This window comes from Panthera uncia, chromosome X (genome assembly GCF_023721935.1).
Source record: "Panthera uncia isolate 11264 chromosome X, Puncia_PCG_1.0, whole genome shotgun sequence".
NCBI classification, from domain to species: domain Eukaryota; kingdom Metazoa; phylum Chordata; class Mammalia; order Carnivora; family Felidae; genus Panthera; species Panthera uncia.
Window position 1 is genome coordinate 54,078,121 of NC_064817.1, and position 15,137 is coordinate 54,093,257.

Genomic DNA, 15,137 nt, shown 5'->3' on the forward strand with positions numbered 1-15,137 from the left:
TTCACCATATAATCTCGTGAACGTCTGATATTTTGAACTATATGAATTAATAAATAAATCTAAACCTAACTCACTAAATAAAATGCACATAGCTTTGACCTAGAAGTCTATATCCAGGGATATATACTACAGATATATACATATTACAAGACATTATATTTCAAGGATGTTCACTACAGCATTGTTTGTCAAAGCAAAAATCTAGATACAACCTAAATATCTTTGGTAAAGACTAGTTGAATAATTTTTGAATCTTCCATATGAATTGTTTCATGTTGGGAGTGGGGTAAAAATGGGTGGGTGGAAGGAGAAATATGGTGAGCTCTTACTTTTAAACTATATACTTTTATAGGGTTGAATTTATTTATTGTGGTTACATATACATTTGTGGTTATATATAATATATATACTTTTATAAATATAAAATATTTAGATTTATATTAAATTTATATTTATAAAATTTTATAGATATAAAAATGTATATAAATATACACTTATATAAGTGTATAACTTTTATGAGATATATATTTATATTTTAGATATATAGTTTTATGATATATATATCATACCAACATTCTACTTTCAGTCTCTCAGTCTTACTACTCTGGGTACCTCATATAAATGGAATCATACAATATTTGTCCTTTTGTGACTGGTTTATTTCACAGAGCATAATATCCTCAACTTTCACCCACATTGTAGCATAAGAATTTCCTTCTTTTTTTAAAAAAATTTTTTTAATGTTTATTTATTCTTGAGACAGAGACAGAGCATGAACAGGGGAGGGGCAGAAAGAGGCGGAGACACAGAATCTGAAACAGGCTCCAGGTTCTAAGCTGTCAGCACAGAGCCCAACGCGGGGCTCAAACCCACAAACTGTGAGATCATGACCTGAGCCGAAGTCAGACGCTTAACCGACTGAGCCACCCAGGTGCCCCAAATTTCCTTCCTTTTTAAAGCTGAATATTCCATTATGTGTATATATCACATTTCATCTATCCATAATATTGTTGAATTTTTACATAGAAAATTGTGTCTAAAAATTGAAAAAATAATTTTAAAAAGCTAAGACAGTTTTCTTATCTTCTTGCTCTGGAATATTTTAAGTAGCATAGGAGTGATCTGTTCCTTGAAAGTTTGAAATAACCCATTCACTCTTGAAACTGGGTCTGGGCCTTTTTGAAAGTGAGAGTCTTTGGCAGTCAGGTACAGTCCTGGGAAGAAAAGGTATGCAATATGAAAACAATCACAATTTATCTAAACTAGATAGGGACAAAGATGGAAGAACAAAAAATCAGGAGGTAAAGAGTACATGTGACAAGTTTATTTCTCAGAGGGTAAATCAAGGATACCATTTCACTTTCGAAGTTGAACAATTGGGAATGATAGGCTTAAGCATGGTGCTTAACATCATAAAAATAACCACCAGTACAACTAAAACAAAACATGCCTATGTTCCCATTTAGAAGATTTTTTAATAAAACGAAAAAGAAAGAAAAGAAAACCTAGCCCTTGGAACAACAAATAGAAAACAAAGGAGATGGAAAAAAACAGTTTACTGGCCTTTTGTCATGGGGTGAGGGTGGGGAGTTATAGAGGAGTAGGGTAGCTTATGCATTTTTCTCCTGGTGTCTTGTTTTTACTTTGGTTTCAGTTATTTTGCATATGAAAATACAGAGGTTGTTCTAGGCCTCCATGGCCTATACCTACTTTCAGAAAGATGTCTTCTTATCTGTTTTTGGCTCCTTTTTTAAAAGTTTATTTATTTATTTTGAGAGAGAGAGAGAGCAGATGTGTATGCACATGCCTGTAGGAGAGGGGCAGAGAGAGAGGGAGAGAGAGAATCCCCAGCAGGTTCTGTGCTGTCAGTGCAGAGCCCGACGTGGGGCTCTATCTCATGAACTGTAAGATCATGACCTGTGCCAAAATCAAGAGTTGGTGCTTAACCAGCTGAGCCACCCAGGTGCCCCATCTTTTTGGTTCCTTTTTATTTCAGTGGGTATTCCCTAGGGCAATTATACAAATACACATTTACTCAACCATCACACCTGAACTCCAGTTTGAATGGGAAATGTGCCCCCTAGATATGTTTATTACTTCTCAATTACTTTTGCCAAAACCATTTTAAACACCGACCTAAGGCCTTCTCTGGGCCCTTCCAGCTCTCTCCATGTCTTTTTCGGTCTGTCTTTGTGCCTGTCTCTCTCATTCCTTTTCATACACCCACATACACAGAAATCTCTGAACATGGTGTGTGACCTCACAACACTACAAGGCAGAAGCCAGTTTGAGTTTGGCATAAGAAAGAATGTGCTAATAATCAGAGGTATTTGACAATATAAAGAACCATCTCACAAGGCAGTGAGGTTGTGTTATTGGAGGTGTGTAAGCCCAGGCTGGATAACCACCACCTCAAAGAGGTTTTCAGGTAATTCAAGTGTCTCATGGGCACTTAGAAGCTTTCCACCTCACCTGAGAAATTAGAAAATGAAAAAGGGTCGTTTTTTTGTTGCTGTTGTTGTTTGTTTGTTTTTGCTTGGTGGTGGGGTATGAACCAGAAGGGAAGCACAGAAAGCCCCAGGGCATGGCAAGTCTGAGCTGGGAGCTAAGGGAGCCCTAAAGGAGGTTTGATAGGCCTCTTTTAACCAGTTGAGCCCTCCTTCTAGAACCACGCAAATGTTATTCCCTCTCCCAGGCCCTGATCAGTCTTGAGGAGTTTAGGAACACACCAGTATTGTTGAGCTGTAGGAGTAGCCAGAACTGCATTGTTGACTCTGGCCCTTGTTCGTAAATACAAAACCGTTGCTTCAGCCCACTTGGAGCGTTGCTCCAGACACTTGTTCTAATGAATAGCCTAGAATGACTGGGACACATTCTCAAGTGTGTAAATAATGCTTCTGGAAATATTTGAGGGGGCTTGAAAACAACGTGTTCTCTTAAGTATCCTATTCAGTTCAACTAAATGTACTGAGTATCTCCAATAGCAGGCACAGCTGGCTGAGTAGGGCCCCAGAAGTCCAAGCGAGGAGCCCCAAAGACTGCGTTCCTGCTCTCTAAGGTAGCCTTAGGGCCTCAGAGGTGAAACCCACACAAATCCAAGCGACTGCCTACCAAAGGTCCACCAATAGGTGTTGTGGTCCCGTAAGAAGATGAGGAAACGAAGTGGGAATGCTCTGGGCCAGCTTGGGACTGATTGGAGCCAGGTGGAAGAGGGAATTGGGAGCCTTGAAAGGTCAGCTCAGATTTAGGTGGGCAGCCCTAAAGGGAAGGGTGCTTCAGGCTGAGAGGACCGCATTAGGCAAACCCACAGAAGTGGCAGTGCATGAGACATGAGTAGAGAACAGTTGTTCACATCTCCTCATCTGTATTCCCCCATTCCTGCAAAAGTTCCCACCTTCCTTTTGGGCTTTCATCCCTCTGTCACCTACTTGGTGTGAAAAAGGGTTCATCACCAGGGCCCGCTCCCTTCTGGCCCACCAATCAAAGCACTGCTTCTTCCTGGACAATGGCTGGCTCAAGCTAAATCTGTGGCTTGGTTTGTCCAATCAGAGTGAAGCCCAGAATTTGGTGAGCACATGTGCTTTGTTGCTGTTTCAAATCTGTGAGAAACTGGGGCCCAGCCATCTTGCAACCATTGGGTGGGGCGGGCAGTCTAGGATTGCAGTTACAGGGCGGCCTCTGGTGATGCCACCAAGGGAAATCACCAAATTGAATTAGTTCTTAGGAAGAGGCTAGCAAGGCCTATGGAATTGGAGGTGAGTTCTAAGTTCTTGAAGAATCTCAATCATAATTTTGTTTGAAAGACAGTAGGATGGAAACGAGCAGCAACAACAGTTTCCCCTTGTTCATGTAGCCACTTGAGCTGGGTTTCTCTGCTACCTCGAAACCAAGAAGGGAATACTCAGGGTATTCTAGTTCATGGGGAGTGCCCTCTCTAAGTAGTTTGTGGGAACTGTGGGGTCTGTGGCAGTTAGTTTGTCCATTCCTGGGAATGCAAGCATGACTGCGGGGGATGGGCAGCTTGGTTCTGGAAGTATCTAGTTTCTGATCCTGAGGACCAGCTTCTGTTGCAGATTCATGAGCTGTGTTCCTATAGGGCCCAGACTCAGCGACCAGCTGAGCAAGTCTGCAACTTGCTCCACCCTTTGAGGAAAAAAATCTTCCCTACTGAGGAGTTAGAATGTTGCTGTAGAGGCGATAAAATCTGTTAAAAGTGTTTTTCAGAAGGAATGACACATCAAAGCTATGCTTTAGGGATAAGGGATCTGATGGCATTTGGGGGAAAGAATGGATTGCGAGGAGAGAGATTGGAGGCAAGAAGGTGATTTGAGAGGCTCTTTTTAAACCCATGACAGAGGACACTGACCTGACCTGGGGCTGTGGCAGCAAGGAGAGAAGAGGGGACCAGTGATGGACACTGGGAGTAGAATTAACATTTGTTTTGTGTGGAGAGTAAGGAGAAAGGCAGGATCAGAGGTGATTCCCTGCTTTTGGCTGGAGTAATTCAGGAAATGGTTCACTGAGATTGGTCCTTAAACATCCCTTAAACTGCAGGGGTACCCAGGGTGCCTTTGTTGGTTTCTTGGTTAAGCGCCTGACTCTTGATTTCGGCTCAAGTTGTGATCTCAGGGTTGGTGGGATTGAGCCCTGGGTCAGGCTCTGTGCTGGCAGCATGGAGCCTGCTTGGGATTCTCTCTCTCCCTTTCTCTCTGCCCTTCCCCCGCTCAAGTGAGGGCCTGCACACTCTCTCTCACTCTCTCTCTCTCAAAAATAAGTAAACCTAAAAAATTTTTTAATACTTTAAACCTGCCAATGAAGTAGAGTATCCCCAGTTTCATGTATACCACCTTTGTACCCTAAAGCTTTTTGTACCTTCCAGCCAAACTAAAAGGAGGCATATGTAAGAATGAGTGAACACAGACTATCTTAGAATGGATACACAAGAAACTCCAAGGAGACAAACTCAGTGCTGAGAATAGGGTGTGAATACATTGCTTATTCAAAATGTAGTTTCAAATTTTAAATATATAATTAAAATTATATAAAGTCAGTCGCAAGGCAAGCATATGTCAGCAGTCACCCAGCTGTAATTCTCAACAGTACTGTCACCAAACTCAGAATTATTCAGTTGATAATAATAAGACAGGAACTTCAGCAGGATAATGGAGGGAGGGCTCTGGCACTTTCTGCAGATGTAATATGCTCTGCATCTTTTTCCCCATAATTCTCCAGTGGATAAACTGTTTGATCAGAGTTCACATTCTCTCTTTGTCATACGTACATCCCACCCCTTTCAAGAAAGCACCAGTTCTCAGAGATAATAAAGTCTAATTCAACATTTTAAAAGCAAATAATTTTTTTCTGAATTCAGATCCACAACGGATTTTGAGTTTTAAATAGTTTGCAAAGCAGTTTCTGTTTCTTTCTTCTGCTTCTGCTACTCTAGACCTGAGGCCAACTACAATGCCCTGTCTAAAAGCAGATTCATTAAACCCTGGTTTAGACACAAACTGCACCAGAAGTTTTGAAATTTAAGAACTTTTTGTTTGCTTTATTATTTTGTTTTTGTTTTTTCTTTACTTTGAGTCAGGTCAAGTTCTTTTCGCCTTGATGTGTCCCCCTCACTCATCTTTAAAAATGAAAGGAAAGTCCTCAGAGACCAAAGCAGAAAGGGTGATAGGCAGATTGGAATCAGGAGCAGCTCTCATAGTTCCATTTGCATAGAATAAGCCTGGCAAGAATAGACACCAAATATTAACAGAGGTTTTCTCCCAGTGGAATTAGAGGTGAATTGAGTTTCTCCAGATTATTACCAGTGAGCATATTTCACGTTATTTCACATTGTATTTCGGTAAAAACAAGTCAACGTAAAAATTCCTAGATACCGTGACTCATTAAAAGGATTTTGTAGTATTTTTTTCTTCAAACAAAATACCTTTATTTAAATAAGAAAAAAAAGACATTTTAATTTCAAATGCTTTCTTTTTTTTTAAATGAAAAAATAATCAGCTATGATATTTTTCAGTGAGTAAAAATTTCCCCGAACAGGCTTGCTATAAAATTTAAATTTTAAACATTTCAGTGTTGTAGTATGCTAACTCTATAATAGCTAACATGATTAAAAGTGAAAATGTTCCTGGGGCACCTGGGTGGCTCAGTCAGTTGAGCATCTGACTTTGGCTCAGGTCATGATCTCGTGGTTTGTGGGTTCGAGCCTCACATTGGGCCCTATACTGATAGCTCAACACCTGTAGCTTGCTTCAGATTCTGTGTCTCCCTCTCTCTTTGCCCCCCTCCCCCTGCTCATGCCATGTCTCTCTTTCTCTCAAAAATAAATAAAACATTTAAAAAAATTGTTAAGTGAAAATCTTCCTTAAGACACTACATCATTATAATGAATAGTTTAAAATTTTTTAATTCAATGTTTTCCTACAAATAGCTTTATGTTTTCAGAACTTAATAGAAAAATGAGGCTACAAAGTAATTTGTAAAATAATATCATACAAGCAAATAGGTAATTTACGATAAAATTCATTGTCCTTCTAAATTTTTAGGTGTTACATAAAAACCATAATAGGTTAAAAAGTAAATTTTTACAAAAGGTGGCTTCTACAGGTAGTGATACTGCTCTATTTATTGATCTGAGCCCATAACAGGTATATTCTTTTGGAAAAACTCATAGAGTTGTGTCCTTATGAAATGGGCACTTTTCTGTATGTGTGTTATTCTTCAATAAATAGTATTAAAAACAAAACAGAGGGGTAAGTCAAACAGAATTGAAAGTCACAGAATTTCAGGAGGAGGATTGAGACTTGGTTGATAGATATTGTGGATAATAATAATAAAATAGGGGCACCTGGGTGGCTCAGGTGGTTAAGTGTCCAACTTCCACTCAGGTCATGATCTCACAGTTCGTGGGTTTGAGCCCCACATTGGGCTCTGTGCTGACAGCTCAGAGCCTGGAGCCTGCTTTAGATTCTGTGTCTCCCTCTCTTTCTGCCCCTCCCCTGTTTGCAGTCTGTCTCTCTCTCTTTCAAAAATAAACATAAAAATAAAAAATAATAATAATAAAATAATAGCTACCATGTATATGACAAATAATTACAATGAACACTTAACCATGTGCTCTAAGCACTTTACATATATTAATAAACGTAATCCTCTCTAATCATGAGGTACGTACTATTATAATCCTCATTCACAGATAAAGAGACTGATGTAGAGAGTGGCTTAGTAAGTTGTCCAAGGAGATTATAAACTACTCTTTCAAGAAATTTATGCTAAATGAAAAGACAGAACAGTAATTCACGCAGAAAGGATGTTTGGGTTTTTTGTTGTTGCAGGCAGTGTTGAGCGCATTTATGATTTAGGAGAGAAGCGAGAGAGAACAGGAAAGAGAGCAAAAATGCTTGATTCTCACCCAGGAGGCCAGCAGAGGGTGGATCAAGAACCCATATACATACACTTTTGTCCAAGGGAAAGGTGCCTTCTAAGAGCTGAAGAAAGGAGAGGTCTGTGCAGTGGAGAGTTGAGAGATCCCACATCAGCTAAAAGACATGGTAAAGACCTTTGCTGAGCCATAGGGAGGCCAGGAGTGGATAAAGAAAGCTGAAGAAAATTTGAAGTGAGGATTACTCAGTGTTTATGACAGCTAAAATGATGGTAATTGCTCATTTCTGGATCCCACCCCAGGCCTACTGAATCAGACTCTGGAGGTAGAGCCCCAGTGCCTGTGTGTGTGTGTGTGTGTGTGTGTGTGTGTGTGTGTGTGTTTTAACAAACTCTAAAGGCAGTTCTGATGACCCCTGAGTGTGAGAAACATATTGGTTTATGAGACCCACAGGCCTCAGAAGATCAAGGGAAGATGGGTCCAACCTGTGAGATAGAGCATGAAGGGATAGTTTTCCTCAGGAATTGGAAGTTTTAAATAAACTCTCCAAGTGATTCTGACATAGGTGGTCTGTGGATACAGTGAGGAAACTTGTCTCAAAGGTGACAGTGGCTAAGCATGTGGGCTTTGGAGCTAGAGTCTGAATACTACTATTTATTTCCCATGCTACCTTTGGCAAGTTAGTTAACCCCTCTGTGCCTCAATTTCCTCATCTGGAAAATGGGGCTAATGGTACCTTCATTGCGTTGTTGTGATGATTAAATAAATTAATGCATGTAAAGTGCTTGAAACATAATAAACACTCAATACTCAATAAATATTAGCTCTTAGTATTGCTCTGGTTATTATTCACCATAGTTGGAGGGCCGAAGGTGACTGACAGTGTAACCTATGAAAAGTAGGTTAGGCAATGGAATGTTTGAGCAGATTCGTGAAAATCACCCAGAGAGTGGAAAAGACAGTCCTGTGACCAGAAAAGAGCTCACAAGGCAAACGGGACATGGCAAAGTGAGGGCTGTACCCACTTACTGGGTTCCCTGGCTGGCAGAGATAGCCACCGACAAGGTGCACCAGAGCTACCCCCTACAAAGTTAGTGATGGAAAACAAAGTGGGGTTGGTGAGAGTGGTGGGGAGGTGGAGATAAAACTACTGCTCTGTCTTCCCCAAGGAACCAGTACTGCATCAAGGGCTAACTGCTTAAAACCTGCCTTGTTTTCCCTCTGATGGGAAGCCCACATTCTAAAAATGTTCCCCGTGAACAGAAGTCCTTTATTACTTTTCTGTCGAGAGGCCTGCCCTTAGATTCTACACTGAGCCTCTTGATCAGGTACTTGGAGCTCTGTCTCCAGCTGTGGGTTCAGGCTGTTGCTTAGCCTCTTGTCTCTCTTTATGCACCTTTTGCACTCAATCGTGCTTCCCTCCCCACCTACCCCCCGGGCACAGACTGGCTGGGGAGAGAGCTGGAACTCAGGTCCCATGAGAAACAGTTGAAAGAGCTGAGGCTGTTTATCTTAGGACTGAAGGCAGTGTGGTTTCTGTACCTTCGAAAGGCTGTCACAAGACAGCAAGAGCAGATGGGGTGGGGTGGGGGGCCTGAGGGGCAGAACTAGGACCCATAAATGGATAGAAACCATGGGGAAGCATATTTCACCCCAACACAAGGAATTAACTTTTTCACAGAACTAACTGATCAACCGTGAATCAGAATAGATACCTTGTGAGGTAATGAGCTCCTCGTCACTGGAGGAGTGCAAGCTGTGATTGGGTGACAACTTTATAGCAGACAACAGTTAAGTGGCTGGTTGAACTTTATGGCTAAAACCCTTGTCCTGTGTTTGTTTTCAGCAGCCTGGTTTCATTTCTATAACCCTTGGCTTTCTTAGTCCTGCTTTAGTATCTGGTAGCCAGGTCATATTTAATATACTAGGGAGTGGATGTTGGGGAGCACTCTAAGTATCCCATAGGACCCAGGAATTGATTGGCTCCATGTGTGTCTCTCCCTTTTAGCTATCATCACCTCCCTTTCCAGACTGCCTACAACATCGGATACATTTCTCTGGCTCTCTGTTTTCTTGCAGTCCCTGAAACAAACTCATAGGCCTTTTAGGATTTAGAATATAGAGTCACTGATGGGAGGTGACAAAACACGAAACAAGTAATCCAGAGGCCCAAGAACTCTGCCCAGGTTCCCATGGCCATTGTCCATGGTCTATTAAACAAGTGCTTCTCAAATTTCAATGTGAATTGAATCACCTGAGGATCTTGTTAAACTGCAGATTCTGATTCAGGAGCCTGAGATTCTGCATTTAAACAAGCTTCCAGGTGCTACTGATGTTGCTGGTCCACAGATCAAAATCCTTATACAAATATCAGGGTTGTTGCTATGTTTGCAGTTATCACATTGTTCCATGGCAGAGTTGTAATAAGGGTTGCAAACTCAAATGCTTGTCAGGATCAATATAAATGGGTGAGGGAAGCCACTAACACAGTGAATTCCGAGCTGTTTGGGTTGAGACCCAACCTAACAGCAAATACAGAGGGTAGACACCAGCAGCCACCAGTCTGGGAGCTCTATGAGTCTACATCCACACTGTGTGTATGTGTATATGTATTTAATTCTTTGTGAGAAGCCCCTCATCTTGATCTCAATTTGGCAGAGGCCCTAGGGGTTCTGAGAAGAGAATAAAAGGATAAACCATTTGCTCTTCAGGTGCCTCTGGACTCCTGGAACCTAGACATCCCCCCTCATTTGTCCAAGTGAAGGTTTCTTGGGCACTTTCCTCAAATTTCTCTCATTGAAACAAAGGACTCATTTATCTTCATTCAACACAATTAGCAATGGGTATCTCTATTTCAAACTCCCCCCTCCCCTGTACGCACATGTTAAACAGAAGGTTTGCTGTGGTCAATTTTGGCCAGTAGACTACGGAACAGACCCCAGGTCAGAGGGGTAAGAAGTGAATTAGGTTTGGGCTCTGAGCCACAGGAGAATCCTGCACATTAGTTCTCCCTCCAGAAAAGGGGGAAATATGAAAAGATAGTGGTTGTAATGATGTGGACACTTGGTGATGGGAAAACATATTTTGCCAAGAGACTGTGTCCTAATTCTAGAAATCCAGTCCCAAGCCCAGTACTCTGTCTCTAGGTTTGGGGAGAGAAACTCATTTGAGAAGGGAAAAGATGGTTTCTCAAGCTGTCACTCAAGTCGGATCAAAGATCACTGTGAACATTTGCCTTTGCTCTGATTTTTGTGACAACTTTGACTCTTCTTTAAACAAGCTTGTGATCTCTTTGGAAGAGATCTTAGAGTATGGCTTTTAGTCCAGTGTACCACTGTCACCTCCCACTCAGCAACGCCCCAATGTCTTCTCTGTTCCTCAGGTGGCTTTTCTGAGTTGGCATTTATTTTCCCAAGTGATCTTTCTCCCACTGACAAGAATTTTACCTGCCAGGGAAGCACTGTTCTTGGGCTCAGTTCATGGGTATGGGTCAGTCTTCAATAAGCACAAGCCCTTTATTTCAGGGTCCACTATTTACTGTCAGAATCAGGTGCTAGAAGTCACAATGCTAAGTGAAAGCACTGTTCTTCCACAAGAAACACATCCAGTAAGAAAAACGACAGTAAGGAAAAAAGCCCAGGTATATAATCACTGATAGGAAAGCCTACCTCAACTCCCTTGGGACCCTTGGGAAGTGGCATTAGAGAGTAAAACCCAGCTCACTCTACAGAAGAGATAGGATGTTGTGCTGTATTTTCTCAAACCTCTTTCATAATAAAAGCACAAATACCTCCCCAAAAATTGTGCTAACTTTTAAAAGTGGGCAGTCCAACATTGCGCACAACCTGGGCACAGAGCCAGATGAGCCAGGAGTGGGAAACAACAAGGATCCCAAGGAGTGGAAAGGACTCCAAGAACTCACTGTCTCCTCTGAGGGAAGGAGGAGCTGCTGGCAAGTCTCCAGAGCATTATCCCTTTCACACTATGCTCTGGACACGTGGAGGGAGTCTCACCACCCCCCCCCCCCAGGGACATCAAATGATATCTTTACAAGCCTTTGTCTTGGCACCCTCCCTGGCAGATTGCACCTCTGTGCTAGATCAAGCCTGATTAGAATTTGACAAGCCAAGTTCTCTGGCAGCTGGTCCTTCACAGGTGTGATGAGAATGGTGATGGCACCTCCAGCTGGGCTTGAAGTTAGGCCCCAGGATGGACAGCTAACAGGACCTAGTGAGGTCTGCTCCCAGATAAACTTCTGCTTGGTAGGAACATCACAGCTGTCACAGGGGCTGTCGAACTGCAGGAAAAGCTTGCTCTGAGAATCAATCCCATCAGGTTGGAGTTCCAACTCCCCCACTTCCTTTTCTTTATTTTCAGAGACAGAGAGAGAGAGAGAGAGAGAGACAGTGCAAACAAGGGAGAGGCAGAGAGAGGGAGAGAGAGAAGCCGAAGCAGGCTCTGCACTGTCAGCACAGAGCCCGACATGGGACTCAATCTCACAAACCGTGAGATCATGACCTGAGCCAAAGTCAGGAGTCAGACACTTAACCGACTGAGCCACTTGGGCACCTCTCAACATCCCCACTTTCTAGTCCTGTGACCTTGGGCAAGTTACTTCACTACTCTGTGCCTCAGTTTCCCTACCCACAAAAACAAAGAGGTACTTACCTCTTAAGTGCACTGTGAGGATTTAATGAGGTATTTGTAAAGATAATTGACACAGAGCACGTGCTTAGTAAGTGTTCCTTCCTTTCCCGTGGCTTGGCAGAATATGTTTACTAGGGTAAGTTGAGATACACAAAGGCCAGCCTTATCCCCTGGAGTGGTGCCAGCTTGGAGGCTTTTAGGTGCTATGCCTAGGAAAGAAAAACAAGGTTAGAAAAAGGTTAGGTAAAGCTGCTCTCCACCCACCTGCCAGCTTGACAGTGTACTGTCCATCAGATACGTAGCTGATGTTCCTGAGCCATGGGCTTGCTTAGGCAGGGGATCATGTCTCTACACCAGGCTCACTGCAGTCTGGTCTTCTTGTGACTAAAAGCAGTTATTTGCAAGACAGTTTTTCTATGCGAAGCTAATCAGTCTGTGAAGTACTTTGAACTTCGCTCCCTTCTACGTTGAGCCCTTACAAATTCCCATCCCCTACCCTTCTTTCTCCTGGGTAACTTCTCCTCCTACTAGCCTCGACCTTAATTATTAATTCTGCAGGGAAGTCTTCCAGACTAGTAAACTAGGCCAAGTACATGTACTTTGCCTGAACACTTTACACACCTGCAAATAATGAAATGATTGTGCATTTGTGTATCAAGGCTGTAATCCCCACTGCACTGGAAGCTCCTGAGAGAGGGACAAAGCTCCATAACCCCAGCACCTGGCACAGTGCCTGGCACATGGTACGTGCTCAAATATTTGGTGACTGACTAGACGATCCCTGCAGTCCTCTCAGCCTTAGGAGTCTAGGATCACCCAGGTGGGCTGTTCCTCTATAACCACCAATGGCATGGGCACAGCTGACCAGCCAGAGTCTAGTCTGAAAAGGGTTTGGGACACCCTGAAATGTGACACCTCTTTTTTTCTCTCCTTTCCTCTCCTCTCTCTTAATCTTGAGCAGCCATGTAGCCTCCACCACAGTGAAGAGAGAGAATTAGCCTGCAATCCCAGCAGCTCTTTTGGGTTCTGACAAAGAAGAACAAACCAGGATGAACATAGCGCCAGATCTGGGTGTTTCAGATCCCAGAACAAGGTCTTAAATCCTGGGTGACAAAGACTAACTGCCTCAGCTTGGCATACAGTCTGAGGCTGGCAGATGTGTAAGAGAGGCCTAGATCAGGGAGTCACGATAACTCAGACTCTGACTGCCAGCAGAAATGCGGTTTCTGTAGTCAGAGGTCAAGAAGCTTCCCTCCTGCTGAGTGCTGGAGAAGAGTCCCCGAATGAACGAATGAACGGGAAGTGCAAAGAGAGAGTCAGCCCTGAAGGAACCATCCATCAGAGGCTCAGATTGCAACTGCTCTTCTGTGCGTTGGCTTAAAAATCAAATTCCATTCTAGACAAATTTCCTTATTGCATGCAAGCTGCTCTAATTTCAAGAATGTCAAATATGCGGCCAAATGCAATTACATTTTAAGCACAGCACTCACTTGAAATATAGCACAAATTTCTAAACCAATTTTAATCACATTACAGAGAGGGCAGACATGCTCAGCAATCTGAAATTCCACCTTATCTAGAGAGCCTTTCCTGATTAGTTAGAAGAGAGGCCAATTTGCTGGCTCTTCCCTGCCTGTTCACACTCTGCTGTCAGGTATTCATTTATCCTTATTCTCGTACATAATGTAGATGTGTTTGTCGATTATTCATTCTGCCTCGCTTACCTGTTCGCTCAGTTTATCACATGTCTTTTATGCCTGAAAAGTGCTTTGGCTGTTTTCTTTCTGGGACCCCTTTGTGAGCATAGGCCTGGCCTTGGATTCCTCTCATGCAGGGCTCATCCCCACCCCACTCCTGTCCAGGTGCTTAATATGGGTCCTTTGAGAATGAAAGCTCAGGGAGCCATAGGCCAAGCCACTTGATTCTAGGGACAATATGTGGCAGGGAGTCCAAGCTCTCCCGGACTTCAGGCACAAGGGATATTTTTGTCTGCTCAGTGGGTCTACGTGCCACAGTTTCACTCTTGTCTGGAAAACTGGCGTACTTTTTGCAGGCCAGCATCACTAGAGATGCCTGCATGTATATTCTTGCCTTGGGGTGGCTGGAGAAAGGACTGTCTGACTGTTCCCTGTGATGCCCAGTCTATTGACCAAGACCTGAGGGAACTGCATTTAGGAGGCAGCTGATAGGAGGGAGACAAGAATGTGGCTAGTTATAGGGTCTGGCCTTTGGAGTTTTTCTGGTTGGAAAATCTAGGAGCCTGATTACCTTTTCCCAAGAGGCTTCAGGGACATCATTTGGGCGGGAAAGGGTTCCAGGTTCCACACATAGACAGCCTGAATCCCATGCTCACTTGCCCTTGGTGACTTAGGTGTCTCTCTCTCCCTTTCTCTCCCTCTCACTCGTTTGCTCTTTTTGTCTCTGACTATATATGTGTCTCAGTCTCCCTCTCCACTGTCTACATTTCTTTCTTTGCTCTTTCTCTCTCTCTCTGTGTGTGTGTGTGTGTGTGTGTGTGTGTGCATGTGTGTGTATGTGTGTCTTTCCCCTCTCTGGCTCTCTCTGTTTCTGTATGTGTACATGTGTCTCTTTTTGTTTCTCTCTGCGGCTTTCTGTCTGTCTCTCTTCTGTCTCCCTCTCTCTTCCACCCCCACTCACTACTCCTCTTTCACTCACTCATCACTGCTTACTCCACATGCCCAGACACAGAAACCCATTTTGTCCCTTTGACAAACATACATTTAAAAAGGTAATTAGAAATGAAGGGAAAGGAAGTGGCTCAAAGCACAGATGTCTGCTTGAGTCAGGATGCTCAACCAAGCCCCTTGACTCTTCCTTTGGTGTGTGTTGAGGTCACAGGGCTCCAACCCCCCAAGGAACTATTGTCCTCCCAGAAACTGGTTCACTGGGATATCCATGAGATGGATGACAACTTGCTGGGGCCTGTAGCATCAGATGGAGGAGCTGGGGGATGAATGAAGGTGGACTCCATGGAGTAGATTAATGACTTTTAAGGTCTATCCCCAATGTGAGATTCTAGGATTCTGAGATTTTACACTTGTGATTTACTTGACCCTGAAATGACTAGACGGGGGTCAGT